The following is a 6,077-nucleotide window of genomic DNA, read 5'->3' as shown; positions in this document are numbered from 1 at the left end:
ATGAGCAAACTAGCTCAAAGTGGGCTAGATGAAACAACGATCCCCTGGATCCACAGTTGGCTACAGGATCGGACTCCAAGAGCGCTTATCAATGGGATCTTCTCCAACTGGGGAGAGGTAACGAGTGGGGTACCGCAGGGCTCAGTCCTGGGCCCAGTGCTCTTCCACATTTGTATTAATGACTTGGAGGAGGAGGTGCAGGGAATGCTGATCACATTTGCAAGTGACACCAAATTGGGCAGGTGTTAGCTAATACTTTGGAAGACAGAAACAAAATTCAAAGTGATCTGGATAGACCGGAGCGCTGGGCAGAAAACAACAGAATGACATTTCATAGGGATAAATGCCAAGTTCTGCACCTAGGAAAAAGAAACCAAATGCACAGTTACAAGATGGGGGATACGTGGCTCAACAACACTACAAGCGAGAAGGATCTTGGAATTGTGGTAGATCACAAGCTGAATATGAGCCAACAATGTGATATGGCTGCAAAAAAGGCCAATGCTATTTTGGGCTGCATTAATAGAAGCATAGCTTCCAAATCCCAGGAAGTACTAGTTCCCCTCTACTCAGCACTGGTTAGACCTCATCTGGAGTACTGTGTCCAGTTCTGGGCACCACACTTTAAGAAGGATGCAGACAAACTCGAGAAGGTTTAGAGAAGGGCAACAAAGATGATCAGGGGACTGGAAACAAAGCCCTGTGAAGAAAGACTGAAGGAACTGGGCCTGTTTAGCCTTAAGAAGAGAAGACTGAGGGGAGATATGATAGCGCTCTGCAAGTCCTTGAAAGGTTGTCACAGAGAGGAAGGCCAGGATCTCTTCTCGATCATCCCAGAGTGCAGGACATGGAAGAATGGGCTCAAGTGACAGGAAGCCAGATTCCGGCTGAACATCAGGAAAAACTTCCTGACTGTTAGAGCAATACGACAATGGAACCCATGACCTAGGGAGGTGGTGGGCTCTCCCACACCCGAGGCATTCAAGTCGAGGCTGGACAGCCATCTGTCAGGGATCCTCTGACTTGGATTCCTGCATTGAGCAGGGGGTTGGACTTGATGGCCTTGTAGGCCCCTTCCAACCCTACTATTCGATGATTCAATGATTCGATGAAAACCTCCCCAAGCACTGGGGATCCTATTCAGCGCTGCCTCTGGTTTCTGAGGCATGACAGCATCCCCACACTGTGCTCATGAGGGCTAGAATCTTGTTTCTCATAACAAGCTGAGATTGCCAGGAAACTAAATACTGCATTTCTGTGCATGGAATAATGGGCTCAGGTGGTGGTCTCTCCCATGCTGGAGGCATTCAAGATGAAGCTGGAAAGCACCTGTCAGGGATGCTTTGAACTGGATTCCTGCATTCAGCAGGGGGCTGGACTCGATGAAAAGTGAGGAAAAACATGTTTAGTATTTGGAGTAAGATTCTGGAGGAAGCGCAGACCCAGGAAAGTTTGGAACGGTGTGGCCAGGGGACTGGGGTGGGGAAAGAGGTGACTGTCAAGGGAGCCTCTCTGCCCCTCGCCTCTGCTCACTCACTGTGTGCCGTGCTTACCAACTCATTGCAGGTTCTTGCTGTGGGCCCCAGTGGGAAATTTGTTCCTGATTTCAGACATCGGCTTTTGTGCGTCGCTTCTCCACAGGGAAGGTCTCTGGCCCCTTGCTGTTCCAATTTGTTTGCATCTGTGTTACTTCAATTTAGCATAAATGTGATGGACAAGTAACTTGCGTCGCCAGCTGTTGCAAGGAATAATGGCTTTTCTTCTCATGCCCTGTAAAGCAATTGCCATGCCCGGGCTGCAGGGCCCTTGAACTTCTCTCTATGGGGCTTGCGGCATTTCGGTACTATCTAATTGTGCCTAGACTGTATAAGAGCCTCAGGGGCAATATTCCTGCATGTCTCTCTCTTTGGTGACAAATAGTACAGAGATGAGCAACTGACAAACAAAGGGCCCAATCCACCGCACAGTAGGGGTGCCATATTTCAAGTGTAGAAATCCAGGCAACACAATGTGCAAATTATTTGTTAGTTAAACAATTTTTATACTAATTTTGCATAATTTTTAAAAAGTTTTTTAAAATGTAAAAGTGACTTGTTCTCAACTGACTTGCATACAATTGAGCACTGGATTTGGGATGGGAGGGCGTGTGAGTGGGGCAATTGAACTAGACTGAGTGTTGCTGCAACCTGAGGTATCTTCTGTATAGGGGAGTTTGGGCTGAAAATCCAAACCAGCCTCAGACCCACCTCTAATCTCTACTACTAATAGTGTGCTACATTGCAGGGCTGTTGCAAACCATGCTTTTCCAGGCACAGCCCCCAATAGTGAACATACAATATGCCGTGGTGGATCAGACCAAGGTCCATCTAATCCAGCATCTGGATCATCTCTTCCCGGTAAGTACTGTGACTTTATTCCTCCTGATCTGTAGAATGGTGAGAATCGATTGTATTGGCATTTGCAGGGCCATTTTAAACAACGTTTGAAGTGTAAAAAAAACAGAAGGAAAAAAATCAACATAAGACTGGAGTTAGGATGAGCATATACTTCTGTCTCTGTTGCTCCCTTTTGTTTGGTGAGAGAGCATGTAGCTGCTCAATCACAGATATGCAAAAGTCCTAGATTTGTCTGTTGTTTTCTATAGGCAGCTCTCATTTCTGTCTCCAGGGAGAAAAAAATGATAGGTTCAGACCTAGGATGTCCTGGAATCAAAGCCCTGTGAGGAGAGACTGAAAGAACTGGGCCTGTTTAGCCTTGAGAAGAGAAGACTGAGGGGAGATAGGATAGTGCTCTTCAAGTCCTTGAAAGGTTGTCACAGAGAGGAAGGCCAAGATCTCTTCTTGAACATCCCAGAGTGCAGGACACGGAAGAATGGGCTCAAGTGACAGGAAGCCAGATTCCGGCTGAACATCAGGAGAAACGTCCTGTTAGAGCAATATGACAGTGGAACCCATGACCTAGGGAGGCGGTGGGCTCTCCCATACTGGAGGCATTCAAGACGAGGCTGGACAGCCATCTGCCAGGGATGCTCTGACTTGGATCCCTGCATTGAGCAGGGGGTTGGACTCGATGGTCTTATAGGCCCCTTCCAACCCTACTATTCTGTGATTCTATGGTTCTATGTTTTAACTTCAGACAACTGAACTGTGGCTGATATTTTCCTTTCTCTATGGATATCAAATATTGCAGGCTCCACATCTTTACCATCCAGCCAACTTTCTCCCCCACCCCTTTGCTTTGTTTAACATCTAGCTTGATGAAGAGTTCTGGAGAACTCCAAAGCTTGCTCGCCATTCTGTGACATTTTGCTTGGCCCTAATAAATGTGCTGCCTGAAATTCTTCTCCTTTTCAAGGATATCACTGCTTCCCTTAAATATCAACCTTAGCTATAACGCCCCTCAGTGGCTACAGTGGATGATGGGAGAGGGCTTGTTTTTAAAACAACAGCAGCAGTGGCTGGCCAGAATACTGCCCCCATATTTTGTCTTCTAACTTTGTAACTTGGTGGCTGCTTGGGGGATGGGGGGGGCGAGTGAGTGGCGGGACACAGTTAAGGGTTCCGGGTGCGGTGTGTGTGCGTTTGTGCCCTGCCCTGCCCGCCTGCCCTTAATAAGAAATCACGACTGGTTCTATAAAGCCTAGTAACTTGCTTTTGTAAAAAAAGTGAAAGCTGGGAATCTGGGCCAGGTGACGTGCCAAACAGATGCAAGTATATAAGAAGAGCCCAAGGCTCCCTCTAGCTCAGCATTCTGTTCATACAGTGGCCAACCAGCTGCCCATAGGAAGCCCACAAGCAGAACCGGAGTGCATATCAGGAAGCCAGAATCTGGGCCAGAGCCATTGCTCAATGGCACCTGCTTTGCGGGCAAAAGTGCCCATGTCCAGTCCCTGGTATTGCCAGGTAGGCCTGGGAAAGACTCCTGCCTGAGAGCCCTGGATAGCTGCTGCCAGTCAGTGTAGGCCATACAGTGCTAGGTGGACCAAGAGTCTGACTTGTTATAAAGCAGCTGCTCTATAGTGGTCCCCAGCTGCTCTTCATCCTCCTCCTCCCCTTTCTCATCACTGCTGCCACTTGCTTGCTTGGCAGGCAGAGAGCCGGTGAGCAAGGAGGCCACGGCATCTCCTGCTCCTTCTCACCACCACCCTTGTCTGAGTGACAGTGAGGGGCAGGAGGACAAGCAGGGTGCAAGGGTGAAGAGGAGCAACTCCAGGGGGCTCTTGTCAGTGGGCCCCTGCTGGGGGGTGGGCCCTTGGCATGTGCCCAACAGTGCCTACCCTTGACGCCAGCCCTGCAAGACACGCTTACAGCTTGTTTGCAAATGACCACATCCAGAGCCCATTTAAAACCTGCTTCGAGGCAGGAGTTGCTCAATAATCCTCTGGGCTCTGTAATAACTATGTTAAAACTTGGAATTACACAGATATTTTTTTCCTTTTTGTTTGTTTTTTTGCCCAGCAGTTAATAATGAATGGCATGCAGGAGGGAAAGGAGATGCTGGAAAACGATAGCAATCAATTACCGATGGAACAAAACTTCCACAGTTGGCCGATGAAGGATTGCTCAGCCCTGACAGCCGCTCGCTATAAATTATAGCCTAGAAATTGTAAATATTATAAACAGTCAGAGGGAAATGTGAGGTTATTAGGCAAGTGATTAATCCAAGGTGCAGGCAGATGCCGCCGTTACGTTGGCAAGCCACCTTGGATGAGGAAAGGCTGATGAGCGTAAGGATCTGACTGCCCCGGAGCCCCTCAACGGCAGCTCATTTTTGCCTGATTTCTCCTGCATTGTCTCTTTTGCATGTGGGCCCTTTTTTGTTCCTTGGGGACTCGGTGGGCATTTGGTGCTCATACATGCAAAGAGCAGCACTCACACAGGAAAGGCGCTGATTAAGGGAGAAATCAATCCAGTCTGTTTGTGAGAAGACTTGGCAGCTTGCTGCTAGAAGTAAAGTAGGTCTAGTCATGGGCAGGTGCTCTGTATTGACGTTTGATGGAGAATACATCCACAAATACATTTATTTATTTACTTACTTACTCATGACATTTATATACCACTCCACATATAAACAGATTCCAGAGGAGTGAACAATAAAAGATAAAAAGAATAAAACACCATATTAAAAATTTTGTTTCTTAAAAACAGTACCAGTAAAAAAGTGTCTGCTCACTCAAGGAAGGCTTCTTGAAATAAGAAGGCAGGAGTTCCATAGGAATGGAGCCACCACACTGAGGGTGCTTCGATGGGTGGGTGCCACTCGGGCCACAGGTCCACGTGGAACCACCAGGAACGAGCCCTCTAATGACGTCAGCGACTGGGCAGGTTGGGAAGGGAGAAGGGGCTCTCTCAGGTATCCTGGTCCCAAGTTGCTTAGGGCTTTGTACACTAGTTCCAAAACCTTAGACCTGGCCTGGTAGCGGATAGGAAGCCAGCACAGTTCCCTCGGCAGGGGAGAGGGATGCTGAGAAGAGGCATCTCTTGAGAACAGCAGAGCTGCTGCATTCTGCACTAGCACCAGCTTCTGGCCAGCCTGAAGGGCAGCCCCACATAGAGCGCACTGCAGTAATCCGGCGGTGAGGTTATTAGCTATCCCTGTCCAGATGAACCAGCCAAAACTGGCAAAAGGTGCTCTGAGCCGCCATGGCCACTTGGGCCTCCAGCAACAGTGATGGCTCTAAGAGTAGCCCCAGGCAACGGACCTGATTTTTCAGAGGGAGAGCAACTCCCTCCAGAACAGGCCATGAGCCTGTTTACTTATGGGCAGGGCCTCCAGCTTGCCATTTCAAGGGTCAGGCTTGAAGAGGCCGACCCACCATGCCACATCTGTCCTGGGTCTCTTTCATGCAATCTCCGCCCAAGGCTTGACAAGACAAGCACAGGGATGTTAGTGGTTCTTAATTCACCTTCCGGGGGCAAAATCCTGGCAGTGGCCCATCAATCAAGGCTACCATCTTCAATAAGTAGATCTGCACTGGCTGCCGTTCTCAGGGTAACACTGCACTGGAATGTTACTGTCCTGTATTCTCCACTGGGCACAGGCGTCTGGGAAGCCAGGGCAACTCGCAGATTCTTCCC

Source organism: Heloderma suspectum, chromosome 1, assembly GCF_057233095.1.
Source record: "Heloderma suspectum isolate Gila_16-S chromosome 1, 16-S_ref, whole genome shotgun sequence".
Classification (NCBI taxonomy): domain Eukaryota; kingdom Metazoa; phylum Chordata; class Lepidosauria; order Squamata; family Helodermatidae; genus Heloderma; species Heloderma suspectum.
The sequence above is the reverse complement of the archived record's forward strand: the minus strand, read 5'-3'. Positions refer to the sequence as shown.